Source organism: Primulina eburnea, chromosome 12, assembly GCF_022965805.1.
Source record: "Primulina eburnea isolate SZY01 chromosome 12, ASM2296580v1, whole genome shotgun sequence".
In the NCBI taxonomy this organism is placed as follows: Eukaryota; Viridiplantae; Streptophyta; class Magnoliopsida; order Lamiales; family Gesneriaceae; genus Primulina; species Primulina eburnea.
In genome coordinates, this window is record NC_133112.1 from 14889235 (window position 1) to 14911019 (window position 21785).

General features: G+C 32.5%; 1 non-coding gene across 1 annotated transcript; it reads right to left on the minus strand.

Annotated features, from left to right (window-relative positions):
• Positions 1 to 14800: 14800 nt before the first annotated feature.
• On the minus strand, positions 14801 to 14911 carry LOC140808514 (small nucleolar RNA R71). Its single transcript, XR_012112935.1, has one exon. It is a non-coding gene; the product is annotated as a small nucleolar RNA R71 (small nucleolar RNA).
• Positions 14912 to 21785: the final 6874 nt, after the last annotated feature.

Consider the following 21785-nt stretch of genomic DNA (forward strand, 5'->3'; position numbering starts at 1 on the left):
AATTTAAAATAATTCAACAAGAGATAAAATGTTTGAGCATTAAAAATAAAATGGCAAGTGCTGAAACTGAGGTCCTCGGGTGCCACTACTGCCGACCCAAGCTAGCTCACTGGTCCCCGCCCTCGGTCCTGACACCATCAGTACCTACAACAATCAAGTCTAGTGAGTCTAAAGACTCAGCATGCATATATCGTAAATAACGAATAGATAATACAGTAAAATTTACATGGGAGTAAAATTATCATGTCATGAAGCATAAACGTGAAAATAATTTATCCTGAGCAATTATAATACGTGCATAGCTGAACTGAAAAACTCATGGTAAAAATGTTTGCTCCTTGGAGCCCTGTACTGAAATAACTTGTAATAAATTTTCTGGTGAGAATATGGTCTATGCAAGTGGTCTCTGAACTGAACTGAACTGAGCTGACCGATACTGGGGACCGGACCGATACTGGGAATCGGATTTACGTCTGATCAGACTACTGCCATAGTACTGGGTGAAACAACTGAACTAACCGGTAACTGGTGACCGGACCGATACTGGGCACCGGAATTAATACTGATAGTAAAGTGACCACAAGCAATATCGCATAAATCTCAAAATGAATATTTTTGCACGTAATATAATTAGATAACATCATTAAATATGAACAATTTCGATCTTCTTTCATTAAAACCATGTACTTGCGATATTTAAAAATACCTATATGACTTGATTGAAGAGTGAAAGAAGATATAAGCATGCCTTGGTTTGTTTTGACAGAAAACAAACTGAAATAACGACGCGGCGCGGCGGAGACGGAGTGCTCTTCACTTTCTCACCTAATTCCTTTAAATCAAGCATGCACCAAAATTATTATAATAGCGTAAAAATCGTAAACGTGATGGATGGACATTTAAAAATATCATGATTTGTGCTCAGGGCGCTGCTAGGACCAAAATCTTACCCCGCGTGCAAAATGACCATTTTACCCCTGGAAACCCAAAAATTATCGTTTCAACCCTAGACCTCTAAAATTGACCCGAAGCTTACCAAACTCCTTAAAATATCCCAAAATATTTTTAAAAGTATTCCTAGACATAATTTCGATCACATTTCATAACTTAACCGAATTGTTTTAAAACCTAGACCGGGGTCCCGATTTTAACCCGAATCGAACAAAAAAAATTTAACTAAAATTTTCCCATCTTTTTACCATAATTTACAAACATTATAATACTCCTAAACCAATATCATTAGGACCCTAACTCACGGCCAAATTTGTAAAGGCCCGTATTTCGTATTCATAATTTTGAGGAATTATTAAATTTTTTCTAAATAAATAAATAATTTTCCCAATTTATAAAATAAACATGTAAATAATTTAAACTTTAAAATAACAGCGTAATCAAATATTGTTTTCAAACAAACAGTTTAAAATTAATCCAACGTAAACATCAACTTAAAATAATCAAACGTATTAAAATTGAGTTTGAATAATAAAAGGTTTATAAACTAAATCATGAGGTCATCGGGTTTACTACCGTTGTCCCAAGATCGCTCACTGGTCTCCGTCCGCGGTCTCGACCTCATCAATACCTACAACAATCAAGTCTAGTGAGTCTAAAGACTCAACATGTATATATCGTGAATAACAAGTAAATATATCATAAAATCGCATGCAACTTAAAAATAAAGTATCGTAAGGCGTACGGTGAAAATTGTATCATGAATAATTATAACTACGTGCATATCTGAAAATTATACGTAAAAGGTTTGCTCCATAGAGCTCTGTCATAACATTAAGCGCCTGATCAGACTAAACCACAGTATACTGGGCGGTAGAGATCAATCACAGCCCTTGAACTGGATGTCCGTACCCATACATAATCATAAACCGATCGTAAGTCACCGGGCGAGAGGTCCTCGGTTGCGCCTACCGACTTCCAAACCCATAAGCATAAGGTGGCCACAAGACATATAGTATATATCTCAAAAATAAACATTTTATATTTTTATGCACGTAATATAATTATAACTTATTTTTACCGGATGAATTGGATCGTTCCCAGGCTCGCTGCGACTTACTTCTAATATGTGACACATGCAAATAATATAATCTTGATCTAAACTTGACAACCGAATTAAAAACTTAACAATAGAACCAAAAATGAGACTAATAGGACCAACAACTTGATTTTTAACCATGGCTTCGTACCAACCCGAACCAACATTAAACCGACGTTTAACCATGATTAAAATACTCCAAAAATACTGAAAAATATGCATAATAACTGTAAAACACGAAAATAGGTGAAAGGAATCCAAAAACATAAAACACTCTTTCGAGAGTCATTTTGGCACCTTTCACCGTAAATTCTCGTACGACCTCTAAACTCGACCAAATCACGAACGACCAAAAACACGACTTTCCTAACTCATTAAGGTATTGTCCAGTCCAAGGCCATGGGCTAAAAGCCAACCAAGAACTCAAACCAACCTACAAAACCGAAGATGAAAGTTGCTGTAAAAAAAAACCAGCAGTGGCAACCTGTGTGTTTGTGGTGTAAACTCTGAAATATATTGACCAATGGCTTGAACCACCTCCCAAGGACTCTTACCAACATCCTAAGGCATGGCGTGGACCATGGCTAAGGGCTAAAAGCCAACCACAATCCAAAACACACCCCAAAACCTAAATTATACTCCCACAGAAAATCAGATTTTGAAAATCGAAGGGTACTTGTCATGTTTCTGTAAAAATCTGAGGGACCTATGACACAAGATTTGAAAAGATGATTTGATCACGTCCTAGACATGATAAGGAATGGTTTTAACCATGGCTACATCCCCTAGGACAGCCAATATTCGAACACTCCTCAAACAACTCAAGGACAGAAAATTGTGAAAATCGTGAACCCATTTTTGTAACTTGTGTGGAACATTTGTTGTCATGCTTTTGTTTGAAAGGTTTGGACTCAAACCAATGAACCAACAACTCCCTAACACACTCTAAAACATTCCTAGTAGCAGCCTTGAGTGCCTGGAAATCGAGCAACTCCCTGTAAACAACAAAAACCACCAAACTCGTGAAGCACAAACCATTGGCCGAGTAATCTGTGCAGATTTTCAGAACTTGCTGTCAAAAATTTCGAGTTGTTGCTTGCTTAATGAATATATAATGCTTTAAAAATATCTATAGGACTTGATTGAAGAGCAAAGGAATAATATATACATGCCTGGAATTTGTTTTGAAGAAAAACAAATCAAAACGACAATACGACGCGACGGAACCGAGTTGGATATCTTGTCTTGTTCCTGCTGTGATTTTCACGATTTCTGCAGCTGGTTTCTTCTTGATATTTCGGTCATAGGGATGGGGGAAATGTTATGTAATGGAGGTGGTGGTTACAAGAAGTGTTAAATGGGTAATCAAGTGCATTTAGTTGAGAGTTACAAGTGATGAAATTGGATGGAATTTGAAACACATTTTTATTCCCATTTTTCTGCCGATCCTTGTTCTTATTCTTGCTGTATACCCACGTGGATTTGCTAGGAAATGAGTTGAGGAACAATTATGTGCATTATAGTATTTGAATGTACTAATAACTAGTGAATTAAAGGTGATGAATTGTATTCATTTTAAAGGTTATTGAGGTGACTTGAATGAATTTACTACACTTTTGAATTGTCTTGACCAAATATTATTACTACTTCTTGCATGGCATGTTTTAAATCTTGCATTTTAAATTCTTAAGGTTTAATACACTCATTATATATATTTTTAGTGAATGACAAATTACTTTAGGATAGAATATTGCATGGCATGCTTGACTTAAAATTTAAGTATTTAAATGTTATGTTTCATTTTTTGAATATTTTATACCTAGATTAATTCATCCTTATTTGTTTACACATTTTAATTTAAGCTTTAATTAAATATTTACCTAAAGAATTTATTTACCAATTTAGCTCTAATTAATTTATAAAATCCCAAGGATATTCTTTTTCTTTAAATTAAATTATTCTTTGACTTAAATTAAATTTAGGAATATTTTCTTATTATTAATCTTATTATTAATCTTATCTCTAATCTCCAAACTCCGGTCCGGCCTCGCGTATTTATCCTGAAAAGATAAAACTAAACATCTACTTTTAAAATAAATAATCATGATTTAAAATTATTTAAAATGCCTTAAACACTTCATATATTTAATTAAAAATTCATTTTTAATTTAAATAGTAGCAATTATGCATGGCTTATACGTAGTCTGATTTTCGGGTCGGAATTATGAATGTTGGGTACGTTTGGAATTGGACATGTCTAAGAATTCGAATATTGGGCTTTAGGATAGGTTGAAAATGATTTGACTATATTAAATTTTAGGTCAGTAGTGTTGATGTCCTCCTTATGGGTTATAAGTTAATCTTGAAAATTATGATTGCTTTTGAGACTCATAGAATTTCTAAGAAATTATTAATGGTTCTTGGTTGCTAGTCGAGTAAATTTTTGAGGATTTCATATAACCAATAACGATTCGAAGACTACGAAAATCTTTAGGATTATAAATGTACAATTTGAGGATTTTAAGTACCTATGGAAATGTAAGATTAATTATGAGAATTTATTTAGGATACATGCTCTACCTAGTTAGATTTAAGGATGAAATTGCATGAATTGAGAATTTTAGTGACCTAATTGTAATAACTAATAATTTGAGGACCTAAGTGAAAAAAATAATAATTATAAGGGACTATTTTTGAATTTACCAAATTTTGGGGATTAAATTTTGAGTTCGAGAATTTAAAAGTTTAATGAGGTAAAGATGGAAAATTTTATGGGGACAATAATGCAAATTTCGAAGAGTTATAGAACCAAAATGTAAATTTGGAGAACTGTAAGGGCCAGATTGCAATTTTCAAAATTTTTAAGGAATAAATGCGAACTTTTGAGGAACACTTGAGATTTTGAGTATTTATAGAAATGTAAGACGTGTTATGGGAATTAAATTTAGGTTTAATAAAATTAAGACTATTGAAACTTATGATATGGGAAATCTATAAAATGAAATTGGGAATACTGAGAACTCATAGGTAATTGTAGAATTTTCGGGATTTAAAAAAAAATCTTGAGATGAAAATTAAAAGGTTTAAATGATAAGAATTTTCGGTAATTTAAGCTTGGAAAGATGATTAGAACCTCGAAATAGCTGGATTATAATGTTATAAGGAATGACAATCAAGGACACTGTAGGATGAATAAATCTTGGGCTTGAAAATTTAAGCGTTGGTGATGTAACGTCGGGGCAAATTAAGAATTTAAAGTGACAACAAGTTAAAGTAAGAATTTATCGGTTAGCTAAGTTATAAGAGTAAACATTGACTTAGCGAATTTTTTTGGGAATTTAAGTTTGATGTGTCGTAAGTTTTAACCAGGATCTTAATAGTTAGAATTATACCTTTGGGGGAATTTGATTTTTCTATAAAGTTGAGTATGATGGATGGTTAGGTTACTCGATAGACGCATGTAAGAATTGAATTAGACACCTTATCTTGAGGAATTTTGAAAGTCATTAAGAAATTTGGGACTAAGCGGATATGTGGGCTGGAGTTATACTATCTAATATTATTTGGGTTGCATAAGCTTGAATTTCAAGATTTATAAGATAGGTGTTCTTACATAAGTTTTGGGTGAAATAAAAACAACAAGAGAATTAGAGGCGTTCAACATAGAGTACCAATGAACTAACATTGAGATTTTAATTGAGTAAGAAATCCGAAATCTTGATATGGAATTTTAGAACTCTATGGGTGATATGAGCGAAGTTGAATTATTAGAGTAAGTTTATCGCTAACATGAGATAACTTATTAAGTTTTATACACTAGACTTAATTAAGCATTGATGAAAATTAAGAATGCGACATTTGATTCAATGAGTAAAGTCCAGAGTCTTAGGCCTCAACTATATTGTAATTGGAAAGAAAATGGTTTAAGCATATAATTGAGACTTGAAGGGCTTTAAAATATTGGTAGAAGGTCGATGTTGTATAATTGGGTTTTATGGATTAACGCTATTTGAGGTTTAAGATTTGCAACAATTTTATATTTGGGGTATACTCGTAAATAGTTAAGTTATATAAGTTTGGGCTGTAAGATAAAGATTCGATTCAAGGATCTTAGACTAATTTTGTTATGGAGCTGAGATAAGATTTAACTTTTAAGTGTATCACCGAGGAGGGAAGTTGATCAGTAACCTTTGGTGCTAAGAGTCTTTAAGTTTAACTGCGTAAATGCTAATGTAATAGATCGTTGAATATTACGGGTATAGTATAAGGAAGGTAAGACATGATAAGTTTGAACCACCAATTCTAATATTGGGAACGATGAGAAAAGTTAGAATTCGAGGTCATAGTAAAGTAAAGCTAAGTTACCATAAGTCGTTTTAAGTTGCGATTCGCAAATGAGATTTTTGGTAGACAATCTAATTAGGATTGAAGAACGTAAGGACACCTATGACTTAATTTTTATCAGAGTAGCACAGCGGTAGTGTGGATTGTTGGGATAATAGAATTAAGAATCTAAACTTTTGGATTATCGAGGATTAGCGAATTTCGGGGACGAAATTCAATTTAAGGGGGGAAGATTGTAACGACCCGAAAATCAGACTACGTATAAGCCATGCATAATTGCTACTATTTAAATTAAAAATGAATTTTTAATTAAATATATGAAGTGTTTAAGTCATTTTAAATAATTTTAAATCATGATTATTTATTTTAAAAGTAGATGTTTAGTTTTATCTTTTCAGGATAAATACGCGAGGCCGGACCGGAGTTTGGAGATTAGAGATAAGATTAATAATAATAAGAAAATATTCCTAAATTTAATTTAAGTCAAAGAATAATTTAATTTAAAGAAAAAGAATATCCTTGGGATTTTATAAATTAATTAGAGCTAAATTGGTAAATAAGTTCTTTAGGTAAATATTTAATTAAAGCTTATATTAAAATGTGTAAACAAATAAGGATGAATTAATCTAGGTATAAAATATTCAAAAAATGAAACATAACATTTAAATACTTAAATTTTAAGTCAAGCATGCCATGCAATATTCTATCCTAAAGTAATTTGTCATTCACTAAAAATATATATAATGAGTGTATTAAACCTTAAGAATTTAAAATGCAAGATTTAAAACATGCCATGCAAGAAGTAGTAATAATATTTGGTCAAGACAATTCAAAAGTGTAGTAAATTCATTCAAGTCACCTCAATAACCTTTAAAATGAATACAATTCATCACATTTAATTCACTAGTTATTAGTACATTCAAATACTATAATGCACATAATTGTTCCTCAACTCATTTCCTAGCAAATCCACGTGGGTATACAGCAAGAATAAGAACAAGGATCGGCAGAAAAATGGGAATAAAAATGTGTTTCAAATTCCATCCAATTTCATCACTTGTAACTCTCAACTAAATGCACTTGATTACCCATTTAACACTTCTTGTAACCACCACCTCCATTACATAACATTTCCCCCATCCCTATGACCGAAATATCAAGAAGAAACCAGCTGCAGAAATCGTGAAAATCACAGCAGGAACAAGACAAGATATCCAACTCGGTTCCGTCGCGTCGTATTGTCGTTTTGATTTGTTTTTCTTCAAAACAAATTCCAGGCATGTATATGTTATTCCTTTGCTCTTCAATCAAGTCCTATAGATATTTTTAAAGCATTATATATTCATTATGCAAGCAACAACTCGAAATTTTTGACAGCAAGTTCTGAAAATCTGCACAGATTACTCGGCCAATGGTTTGTGCTTCACGAGTTTGGTGGTTTTTGTTGTTTACAGGGAGTTGCTCGATTTCCAGGCACTCAAGGCTGCTCCTAGGAATGTTTTAGAGTGTGTTAGGGAGTTGTTGGTTCATTGGTTTGAGTCCAAACCTTTCAAACAAAAGAATGACAGCAAATGTTCCACACAAGTTACAAAAATGGGTTCACGATTTTCACAATTTTTTGTCCTTGAGTTGTTTGAGGAGTGTTCGAATCTTGGTTGTCCTAGGGGATGTAGCCATGGTTAAAACCCTTCCTTATCATGTCTAGGACGTGACCAAATCATCTTTTCAAAGCTTGTGTCATAGGTCCCTCAGATTTTTACAGAAACATGACAAGTACCCTTCGGTTTTCAAAATCTGATTTTTTGTGGGAGTATAATTTCGGTTTTGGGGTGTGTTTTGGATTGTGGTTGGCTTTTAGCCCTTAGCCATGGTCCAAGCCATGCCTTAGGATGTTGGTAAGAGTCCTTGGGAGGTGGTTCAAGCCATTGGTCAATATATTTCGGAGTTTACACCACAAACACACAGGTTGCCACTGCTGGTTTTTTTTTTTACAGCAACTTTCATCTTCGGTTTTGAGGTTGGTTTGAGTTCTTGGTTGGCTTTTAGCCCATGGCCTTGGCCTGGACAATACCTTAATGAGTTAGGAAAGTCGTGTTTTTTGTCGTTCGTGATTTGGTCGAGTTTAGAGGTCGTACGAGAATTTACGGTGATATGTGCCAAAATAACTCTCGAAAGAGTGTTTTATGTTTTTTGATTCCTTTCACCTATTTTCGTGTTTTACAGTTATTATGCATATTTTTCAGTATTTTTGGAGTATTTTAATCATGGTTAAACGTCGGTTTAATGTTGGTTCGGGTTGGTACGAAGCCATGGTTAAAAATCAAGTTGTTGGTCCTATTAGTCTCATTTTTGTTCTAATGTAATGCACATGGGCTGTTCCCGATTGGGCTTGAGTCCCCTCACAGTTATCCCATTACCCATTACTCATAGAACTTCTCCAGCCCAGGGACTGGAGTTTTTACCTCCCCAGGATTAGAACCCAAGACCTCCTGGACTTATATAGATCTTGGCAGCAATCCTGGTACCAGTTGAGCTACTAGATCAACTGGTACCAGGATTGCTGCCAAGATCTATATAAGTCCAGGAGGTCTTGGGTTCTAATCCTGGGGAGGTAAAAACTCCAGTGCCTGGGCTGGAGAAGTTCTATGAGTAATGGGTAATGTGGGATAACCGTGAGGGGACTCAAGCCCAATCGAGAACAGCCCATGTGCATTACATCTAATAGTTAACACTACAACAAAAACGGCTTTCCGCAGCGCGCATATGGGCTTTCCGCAGCACGCATTGCAAGCTGCAAAGTTCCAAGCTGTTAAAAGTTGAGGATTATCCGCGGCGTACACGTGCACGCTGTTTATACTATTATCAACAGCGTGCACATGTACGCTGTTAATACAACTTTTCGCAGCGTGCAATGTACGCCGCTAATAGGCATAAAAAAATAAAATATTAGCGACGGTGTTTGATAAACTGTCGCTTATTGGCGACGAATAAAATCCACCAAACCGTCGCTAATTTAGCGACGGTCTTTAAATTTAGTGACATTTAATAATTTCGCGACGGCTACTAAACCGTCGCTAAATTTTGCGTAAAAATAAAAAAAAATTTACTTTTACAATTTAATAATTTTTTATAAAATTTACTTTTACAATTTACTATAATAATAATACTAATGATTATAATTAACAATTAAAAAATTAACAAAAAATTGAAACAAAAACACGTATCTAAATCGAAACTAAAATCGTATAAGTAGAGAAAATTTTAAGTGTTTGAAGTGGTGGGAGGAACGGATATAAATAGTGAATATGCGATTTTTTTAGCGACGGTTTTACAATAAATCGTCGCCGATTTATATTTATTAGCGATGGTTACTGAAAACCGTCGCCAATTTAGAATCGGCGACGACTCTCTTTAAACCGTCGCTAAATTTGGCGTCAAAATCGTCACACTTTTTTAAAAACCGTCGCTAATTTAAAAATTTTTAGCGTGCTAATAATATGCATGCCGTGAATAATATTATTGACGGCGTGCGATTAATGTATGCCATTAATATCTGAACACGATTTTTTTTAAAAAATGATTTACTATCTGCAGCGTGCTTTCAATGCACGCCGTCAATAGTAATATCTGCAACGTGTTTTAATGCACTCCGTTAATAGTATCAAGTTAGTATCAGCAGCGTGCTTTGAATGCACGCCGTCCATAGTAATATCCGCAGCGTACTTTGAATGCACGCTGCGGATAGTAATATCCGCAGCGTTCTTTTAATACACGCCGTTAATAGTATGAAGTTAGTATCCGCAGCGTGCTTTGAATGCACGCCGTCGATTGTAATATCCGCAGCGTGCTTTGAATGCACGCCGTTAATAGTATCAAGTGCAACACTATTAACAGCGCACATATGGGTGCACGCCGTGAAAAGTAGTATTCGTAGCGTGCTTTTAATGCACGCTGTCGATGACGTGCTGCGGAAAATCATTTTTCTTGTAGTGTAAGTTTTTAATTCGGTTGTCAAGTTTAGATCAAGATTATATTATTTGCATGTGTCACATATTAGAAGTAAGTCGCAGCGAGCCTGGGAACGATCCAACTCATCCGGTAAAAATAAGTTATAATTATATTACGTGCATAAAAATATAAAATGTTTATTTTTTAGATATATACTACATGTCTTGTGGCCACCTTATGCTTATGGGTTTGGAAGTCGGTAGGCGCAACCGAGAACCTCTCCGCCCGGTGACTTACGACCGGTTTATGATTATGTATGGGTACGGACATCCAGTCCAAGGGCTGCGATTGATCTCTACCGCCCAGTATACTGTGGTTTAGTCTGATCAGGCGCTTACGCTATGTTATGGGCCACTAGCTTAGAAACATTATCTCTACAGAAAATTATGATATGTTATGACAGAGCTCTATGGAGCAAAGCTTTTACGTATGATTTTCAGATATGCACGTAGTTATAATTATTCATGATACGATTTTCACCGTACGCCTTACGATACTTTATTTTTAAGTTGCATGCGATTTTATGATATATTTACTTGTTATTCACGATATATAAATATTGAGTCTTTAGACTCACAAGACTTGATTGTTGTAGGTATTGATGAGGTCGAGACCGCGGACGGAGACCAGTGAGCGATCTTGGGACAGCGGTAGTAAACCCGATGACCTCATGATTTAGTTTATGAACCTTTTATTATTCAAACTCAATTTTAATACGTTGGATTATTTTAAGTTGATGTTTACGTTGGATTAATTTTAAACTGTTTGTTTGAAAACAATATTTGATTACGCTGTTATTTTAAAGTTAAAATTATTTTCATGTTTATTTTATAAATTGGGAAAATTATTTATTTATTTAGAAAAATTTTAATAATTCCGCAAAATTATGAATACGAAATACGGGCCTTTACAAAAATCCTAGAACAAGCCAAACTCTCGGCCCCCTCTTTGTAAAATCATCTTCCAACACATGGTTACAATTCTTAAAATTTTTCGGTCCCCTCTAACCCCTCCACATGTCTAACCTTTTAATCTCATTCTTAAGGCTCTAAGGACCTCCTAAACCAAGCCCAACCCACGCGAGATGTTGCTGTAAAATCATACGCATAACCCGAGCAACTATTGTATTTCTTCCCTATCGAGCAACACCTCCAAGATCTGAACTTCTCCCTCGTCCAAGTGCCCGTGGTCCACTCCCAGTATCCTACTTGTCCTACTCAACCCGTGATACTGACCCCATGCAACCCGAACGGCGTACAACCGAGAGGGAGCAAACCTGTGGCCACTCTCCAACTAACCTAGCTTCTCGGTTCTCCTTGCAGGCCGAGACCAGCCGCTCCCAGCCATCTCCCAGACCTTCCACGGACCCAAGAGGGTCAGCTTCAAGGCTTGGGTCAAGCCATGCACGGCCGGCTCTCCCTCACGACTCGATCTAACCCGTACGACCCTCAAACACTACTACTCGATCGGATCTGCTCACCAACACCTAAGCCTTATAAGACACAGTCTAGATAGCTCCTTACCAACCGAAAGTGGCAGTCCCTTGCATCAAAACTAAAAAAAAAACGCGAGCACAAAACATGGGGTGGCATGAATATGTGAAAACCGAACACAAAAGTCAAGAAAAGGACTGGATCGAAACTCTTTTGCATGCGCCAGCACATTCAGCAGTATATAAACGTGTGTGATGAGAAACAATGAATACCTCGCGTGCCTGTGAATAAATCTTGGACAAATGATTGAGAGCCAACAACCGAAGGGGAAAAAAATTCTATGCTTGGAGGAGAAAATGGTTTCACCGACACCTAGCAGCAGCCATTCACGAGGATGGATTGTGAGTGGAGGAGGTGTCGGCTAGATGCTTTAGGTTTAGGTTAAAAATGATTTAGGTGCTTAATTATATAATAAATTAGTAGTTAATGGGCCCTAAATTTGATTAATCAAAAGCTTAAAAGAGTTTTAGCCCAACGAGCTTAAAAATAGGCCCATTAAATTCAAACACACTCTCGAAAAATATTTCGAGTTGGAAAGATTTTGAAAATAATAGCCGAACCATTAAAAAGTCTCCCGACTCGATAAAATTAGCGTACCGTTAAAAATAAAATCTCACGGGTAAAAATACCCTAATAAAATCCTATTTTAGAAAAATACACTTAAAATGCTCTAAATTAATTTATAAAAATTAATCGTGTAATTAAAATAATTTTCTGAAAATTCCCCGGTCTCCGATCCTCGTTCGAACGTGAAATGCAACTTAAAAATCTTAATGCACGAACTTTTAAAATTTCATGAAACAAATCATATCATGCATTAATTATGCCTAGAATGCATAAAAATAATTAAACAAAAATTAATGAAATAAACATGCTAAATTACCACTTCTTAAATAAATCTTTATTAGCTTATCTCAATACTCCATCTCCAGTCCGGCCTCACTTATTTAATTGAAAAGGTAACAATTAAACTACTGCGTAAAATAAATAAATTTAAAGAAATAATTTAAATACTCAAGCAATAAAAATCATTTTAATTTAATTATTAGAAATTATGCATGGCTTATACGCTGTCCAATTTACGGGTTCTACAAATTCGGTGATTAAAGTCGTGAAACAAGGCATTGAAAGAAGGGACATGGAAATGAAGTTGGAGGAGACAAAGACTACTATTACAACTACATGGCATTAATAAAATTTTTGACCATTTCTCTCATTTGCCCTATAAATAGAGGCCTTGTGCTAGCTTGAGAGATCATTCTATCTCATTGTAAAATATAGTGTGAGTGTGTATCAAAGTTCTAAGTTCCAAAATATTTTCTTTCATTTTCTCAACTATGAGTGATATTTTAGTTTTGATCAAAAGTAAGTTCATGGCTAGCTAAATCTATTATGTCAAGGTGAAGAGAATGCATTCTTGGTGAAGTAAGATTGTTATATTTTGTATATTCTTTCTTTATTTCTTTTCATTTAGCTAACTTATTTTTATAAAAGGCATAAAAATGAATTATTTGTTGTTATCAATTTACAACAAATGCTTGATACCATTGAAGTGGTTATCTTGATTTGTTGTTTAAATTTTGATACAATAAATATTTCATCAATTATTATTATTGTTATATTATATTATATTATATTATATATATAATAATATCATAATATTTTATTTAGACGATAGCGTGGCTCTGCCGGTTGTTCTAAATGAAATATTATGATTTAATACTAACATCTAACAATTTAACATTTACTTTATTGCAACTAACTTTTACTTTCCCGCAACTAACTTTTACTTTTTGTATCTAACTTTTAATTTTCTGCAACTAACTTTTACTTTTCCGCAACTAACTTATTAAATCAATATATTTCATTTAGGCAATAACGTGGCTCTGCCGGTTGTTCTAAATGAAATATAATGGTTTAATTTAACATTTACTTTATGCAATTATATATTTATATAGATATAACTATAATCATAGGTACCATATATAAAATATCGGTTAATTCGGTATTTTCTATCATGGGAACTATATTATATTATGTGTGTGTTTAATTTTCTTGGAACAATTATTTATGGTGGTTTCCTTTGTTTTACTTTTAGTTAAACAATATTACATAAACCAAGAATAAATCCTCAAGCCTTGACAAAATTTATAATTTGTAAACTTTATTCTTGCATTTGATAATCTATAAATTAATAAATTTAAACTTAAAATAACCTCTCTGTGGATCGATCTCGTACTTACGAAATATATTACTTGTAGAAAACCTACACTTGGGTGAATTATAATTTAAGTAGTAGCAAGTTTTTGGCGCCGTTGTCGGGGAGGTATAAATTAAGTTTATATTTGTTAAATATTTTTTATTTATAGGCATTGTGTTGTTTTTTTTTTTGTATGAGTATTTGGAGTCGAAAAAAAAGTGGTAGACTTATTCGAGTTTATGAAAATAATTTAAACATGGATGATAATTCAAATAATCAAGATAATGATAATAATAATAATAATAATAACAATAATAATAATAATAATAATAATAATCAAGAACATGATCAATTAAGAACACTTAGTCACCATATGAACCCTATTAGAACTAGTGCCCCATCTTGTTTAGTTTTTCCTCCTGATGCATCTAATTTCAACTTTAAACCTCAAATTATTAAACTTTTACCAAATTTTCATGGCTTAGATTCTGAAAATCCATATTTGCATCTAAGAAAATTTGAGGAAGTTTGTAACACTTATAATGATCAAAATTGTAGCATGGATATAGTTCGATTAAAGCTTTTAATGTTTTCTATAAAAGATAAAGCTAAAACATGGCTACAAAATTTGAGATCGAGTTCAATAAGGTCATGGGAAGAAATGCAACAACAATTTCTTAAAAAGTTTTTCCCTTCCCATAGAACAAACTCTTTTAAAAGACAAATTACAACTTTTTCTCAAAAACAAGGAGAAACATTTTATCAATGTTGGGATAGATATAAAGAATTACTTAATACATGCCCACATCATGGTTTTGAAACATGGAGAATAGTTTCTAACTTTTATGAAGGTCTAATACCTAAAGATCGGCAAATGATAGAATTCATGTGTAATTGAACTTTTGAAGATAAAAACCCATATGAAGCTATGGAATATCTGGATTCATTAGCAGAAAATGCTCAAAATTGGGATAATATAGGTACAATAGAACCACCAGCAACTAAAATCAATAATTCAACAAATGGGGGTGGTATCTATAATCATAAAGATGATATAGATATTCAAGCTAAACTTGCATCTTTAGCACTAAAAATTGAGTCATTAGAAATGAAAAAGAGTGGTCAATTAAAAAGTATTCAAGAAATTGTTTGTCATATATGTGATACACATGATCATGCTACAAAAGATTGTCCAACATTACCTTCATTTAAAGAATGTCTCCATGAACAAGCAAATTATGTTAACAATTATAAAAAACCAATACTAGATCCTTTTTCACCATCATATAATCCTGGATGGAAAAATCATCCTAATTTTAGTTGGAGGAATGATAATAATGCACAACCGTCACAACAATATTTTCAAAATAACCAAAATCATCAAGGTTATATTTCTTATATTACACATCCAAGAAAAAACTTTGAAGATGTAATTCATGCATTTATCCAAAAGCAAGAGTCTATCAATATTCAAAACAGTCAATCTATGAGTGATTTGAAAGAAACTCTTCCAAAATTTGCATCTGCACTTAATATTCATGAAAAAAGAAAATTTCCATCTCAACCTCAACCTAATGCTAAAAATTAAAATCAAGAATTAAAAAATGAAAAAATTGATCTAATAAAATCTGTTATTACTCTTAGAAGTGGTAAAGTAGTTAATGATCCATATAGTAATGAAAACAAAGATCATTTAAAATCAAAGAGTAAGGATGATAATCCTGATACTTTTGAGAATGATGATACCTTAAATTCTAAGAATAATAAGGTGAATAATAAATCATCTGAAATAGTAAATGAGTCAAATAAACCTCCACCATTTCCTCATGCATTAACAAATCATAAAAAACAAAAAAGTGATTCTGATATCTATGAAGTTTTTAAACAAGTAAAGATAAATATTCCATTATTAGATGCTATTAAACAAGTACCTTCATATGCAAATTTTTTTAAAGACTTGTGTACTGTGAAGATAAAATTGCATGTGAAGAAGAAAGCATTCTTGTCTGAACAAGTAAGTTCTATTCTTCAAAATAATTCTAGTTTAAAATATAAAGATCCTGGTTGTCCAACAATTTCATGCATTATTGGAGAAAATAAAATTAAAAAAGCTTTGTTGGATTTGGGAGCAAGTGTGAATTTACTTCCTTATTCAGTTTATGAAATTTAGGAGAATTAAAACCCACTTCTGTTACTCTTTTACTAGCGGATAGGTCAATCAAAATACCTAGAGGTATTGTAGAAGATGTGTTGGTTCAAGTTGATAAATTTATATATCCTGTAGATTTTATTGTTTTGGATACACAACAAATAGAAGTACATAATGAAATTCCAGTAATATTGGGACGACCATTTCTAGCAACTTCAAATGCTTTAATTAATTGTCGAAATGGAATAATGAAATTGTCTTTTGGAAATATGACTCTAGAACTTAATGTGTTCAACTTATGTAAACAACAAAGTATTAATGAAAATGAATATGATAATGAAATTGAAACAATTGTGGAAGAAAATATACAGGAAGAAAACTTAAATCAACAATCTGAAGTTTTTTCAATAGAAAGTTTTGAGTCTGAAAAGAATTTTAAAGAAGATGATAATACAAAACTTGAATTAAAAGTTTTACCATTGGAATTGAAATATTTATTTCTTGGTGAAAATGAAACATTTCCTGTTGTAATTTCTTCCACTCTTTTACCTAATCAAGAAGAAGATTTAATTAAATTACTTAAAAAATATTAAAATGCAATTGGATGGACTTTAAAAGATATAAAAGGTATGAATCCTTTAATTTGTACACATAAAATTCACTTGGAAGAAAATGCTAAAACATATTAACAACCACAAAGAAGGTTAAATCCACATATGAAAGAAGTTGTTAAGAATGAAGTATTAAAACTATTAGACGCTGGAATTATCTATCCAATCTCAGATAGTAAATGGGTAAGTTCAACATAGGCAGTACCTAAAAAATCAGGCATCACTGTTATAAAAAATGAAAAAGGAGAGTTATTACAAGCTAGGATACCATCTAGTTGGCATATGTGTATTGATTATAGAAAATTAAATGATGCAACTAGAAAAGATCATTTCCCACTACCATTTTTAGATCAAATTCTAGAAAAAGTAGCAGGAAATTCTTATTACTGTTTTCTTGATGGGTATTCGGGGTATTATCAAATACCTATATCATTAGAAGATCAAGAAAAAACTACTTTCACTTGTCCTTTCGAAACTTTTGCATTTAAAATAATGTCATTTGGTTTATGTAATGCTCCGGCTACTTTTCAAAGATGCATGTTAAGTATTTTCAGTGATATGATTGAAGAATTTGTAGAAGTTTTTATGGATGATATAACTGTTTTTGGAAACTCATTTGAAATTTGTCTTAAAAACCTAGAAGAAGTATTAAAAAGATGTGAAGAAAAAAATCTTGTTTTAAATTGGGAAAAATGTCATTATATGGTTAAATCTGGGATTGTCTTAGGACATGTGATATCTGAAAAAGGAATTGAAGTTGATAAAGCCAAAGTTGATGTTATAGCTAATTTAACATCACCAAAAACGGTTAAAGAAGTTCGATCATTTTTGGGTCATGCAGGATTTTATAGAAGGTTTATAAAAAATTTCAGCATAATATCTAAACCAATTCAAATCTTTTAACAAAAGATACACAATTTGAATGGACTCAGAAATGTGAAAATGCTTTTAAAAAAATTATTAATCTTTTAGTTACATCACCTATTTTACAACCTCCAGATTGGTTTACCATTTGAATTAATGTGTGATGCAAGTGATTATGCTATAGGAGCTGTGTTAGGACAAAGAAAAGAAAGAAAACCTTACGCAATCTATTATGCTAGTAGAACCTTAAATAGTGCCCAAATAAATTATTCAACTACTGAAAAAGAATTAATTTCAGTAGTGTTTGCATTAGATAAGTTTCGATCTTATTTAATTGGTTCTACTACTATTGTTTACACTGATCATTCTGTTGTAAAATATTTATCAAATAAACAAGATGCTAAGCCGAGATTAATAAGGTGGATTTTATTGTTACAAGAATTTGATATTACAATTAAAGATAAAAAAGGAAAAGAAAATGTTGTAGCCGATCATTTATCTAGAATAACGACTGAATCATCTCATAATGAAATACCAGTAAATGAAAATTTTCCAGATGATCAGTTGTTTTATGCTACTATTATGCCATGGTTTGCTAACATTGTTAATTTTCTTGTGACAAATAAAATGCCTTCTCATTGGAATTCACAGGATAAGAATAAATTCTTGATAGAAGTTAAAAAATTTTATTGGGATGATCCTTACTTATTTAAGTATTATCCTGACCAAATTTTTCGACGATGCATACCCGACAATGAAGTAAGTAATGTTATTAAATTTTGTCATTCTGAAGCATGTGGAGGTCATTTTTCATCCAATAAAACAGCTACAAAAATCTTACAATGTGGATTTTATTGACCGTCTTTATTCAAAGATACGCATTTATTTTGCAAATCTTGTGAAAACTGTCAGAAGATGGGATCAATTTCAAAACGTAACATGATGCCTTTAAATCCAATCATAATTATTGAAATATTTGATAGTTGGGGGATAGATTTTATGGGTCCATTTCCATTATCTTTTGGATATACGTACATTTTAGTCGCTGTTGATTAGGTTTCAAAATGGATTGAAGCAATTGCATGTAAAACTAATGATCATAAAGTTGTTATAAAATTTTTAAAAGAAAATATTTTTAGGCGATTTGGAATACCTAAAACAATAATTAGTGATGGGGGAAGTCATTTTATAAATAAATCATTTTCTTCTTTGTTAAGAAAATATGGCTTTACACATAAAGTTTCTACCCCATATCATCCTCAAAGTAATGGTCAAGTTGAACTTGCGAATAGAGAAATAAAACAAATTTTAGAAAAAACAGTTAATCCAAATCGAAAAGATTGGTCTTTAAGATTAACTGATGCATTATAGGCATATAGAACTGCATTTAAAACATCATTAGGGATGTCACCATATAGGTTAGTTTTTGGTAAGCATTGTCATTTACCGGTTGAACTTGAACATAAAGCTTATTGAGAAATTAAAGCATTTAATATTAATTTAGATGATGCATTTAAATTAAGAATTGCAAATAAATGAACTTGAAGGATTAAGAAATGATGCATATGAAAATTCAAAGATTTATAAAGATAAAACTAAAGTCTTTCATGATAAAAATATTATGAGAAAGTCATTTGAAATTGGACAAAAAGTTTTGCTTTATAATTCTCGTTTGCATTTATTTCCAGGTAAACTAAGATCGAGGTGGTCAGGACCATTTATAGTCAAATATGTTTATCCTCATGGTGCTGTTGATATTGAAAATCCCAAAAATAATGATGTGTTTAAAGTTAATGGGCAAAGACTTAAGCCTTTTATAGAAAATGAAGTTCTTAATGATGAGTTTATGCCTTTATATGACCCACAATAGTTGTTTGATATTTTCATTTTGTTTTTGCAGATTCTAGTTCATTTCCCGGTTAAGTGGCGGATAACGGTACTCCGTGACTGTCTAAGTCGGTTTCTTCAGTTTTCCCAAAATAATTGAAATATAAATATATAATAATAATATGGATGCATGTATTATGAATCTTCGTAAATATTTTGCTTGTTTACCTGAGTGTTGAAAAAAATTTATAAAGCTAGATATGAGCGACTAAGGTTGATGATGTCATATGGCATACCGAATGATGTCCGTTTGATAATTGAAGCAAAAGTCCGATTGGTTGGGGAAGCAAGTGAATTAATAATAAGACATATGCCAGGATTTGGTAAAAGCACATATGCCAAAAAGCAAAGAGCTAAACGTATAGGTGGATGTCATAAATGTGCAAGGTGGACTTGTAATGGGAAATGCAAAAATGTAGGAATGACATCAATGAATAGAGAAGATAAAATTTTATTCATTAAGAATGATCCGAGTAAAGAGCCTTTGGATAATTTTCTAGAGGTTCTTGATACGCATTCTAGTGGGTACGTGCAAAATGAACTTCTTAAACTATGGTGGCAATTTCAACATGAGGAATATCAATATGGACAGTGGAATCAGCCTTACAAAGATCCTACTGTAGTAACGCATATCTATTTAGATAAGTAAATATATATGCACAAGAAAAAACACGAAAGACAACGGTTAAAGGTCAAAAAAACTGTTGTTAAAGCCAGTGTTGTTAAATGGTGCACTCAAAGACAACGGTGAAAAACCATTGTCGTAGACATCAAAGACAACGGTGAAAAACTTTTGTCGTAGGTATTGTTAAACCGTTGTTAAAGGCACTGTGGTTAAAAGGGTGCGCTCAAAGACAACGGTAAAAAACCGTTGTCGTACACGTCTAAAGACGACGGTGGACGACGGTGAAAAACCGTTGTCGTAACATTGAAAAATTGTTGTAAAACAAAAATTGTGTGACGGTTTTTCTAAACATTTCCGTCGCTAATAGCGACGGTTTATTTTATCCGTCGCCACTTAGCGACAGTTTGTATTATATCCTCCGTCGCTAATTAGCGACGGTGGTTTTACATTTTCCGTCGCTATTTGTTTTCGTAAAATAAAAAAAAATTATGCTTATAGTTTGATACTCCTAACAAAATAAACTAACAATCTTACTAAATTAATATATGTTTAATTTTTAACTTAAAATTTAAGTTTAAGGAAAATCATAAACAAAACATGAAAAAAAAATGAGAAGTGAACTAATTAATTTTAACTTAAAATTTAAGTTTAAAAAAAATCGTAAACAAAAAGGGTAAGAAAAATGAGAAGAGAACTAAGTAAGAAAATGACTTACGGGTGTGAAGAAAATGGTCATGGACGTAGATATTTATAGACATTTGTGCGACGGTATTTAAGTAAACTGTCGCTACTAGCGACGTCTTTAGATTAAACCGTCGCCGATTTATTTCGGCGACGGGTTTATACAAACCGTCGCTAAATTGGGCGAATTTAGCAACGGTATTTTATAAACCGTCGCTACATATTAACAGATTTTTTTAAAAAAATTTGAAACTACGACAACGTTTTTTTAAAAACCGTTGTCCTTAACTAAATAAAACAACAAGAAATGACAACGTTTTGAAAAACCGTTGTCGTAGTTAAAAAATATCCAAAAGACAACGGTTTACAAAAACTGTTGTCTTTGATCCTTGACAGAATTTTATATAGACAATGGTTTTGGAAAAAACGTTGTTGTAGTCCAAAAAAATCATCCGAAAGACAACGGTTTTTAAAAACCGTCGTCGTAGCCTAAAAAAAACCGCTCATAGACAACGGTTTTTAAAACCGTTGTTGTAGCAAAAAAAAAAAAACTCTTAGACAACAGTTTTTAAAAACCGTTGTCGTAGCCCAAAAAAAAGCGCTCATAGACAACGGTTTTTAAAAACCGTTGTCGTAGACATATCAAAGACAACGGTTTTTAAAAACCGTTGTTGTAGACATATAAAAGACAACGATTTTTAAAAAACCGTTGTCTATAAGCGGGCTTTTTTAGGCTACGACAACGGTTTTTGTTAAAACCGTTGTTAAAAAAAAAGACAACGGTTTTAATAAAAACCGTTGTCGTATGACTGTTGTTGATTTGTATTTTTCTTGTAGTGGGAATCTGACGTTAAAAGACCCTATTCGCCAATT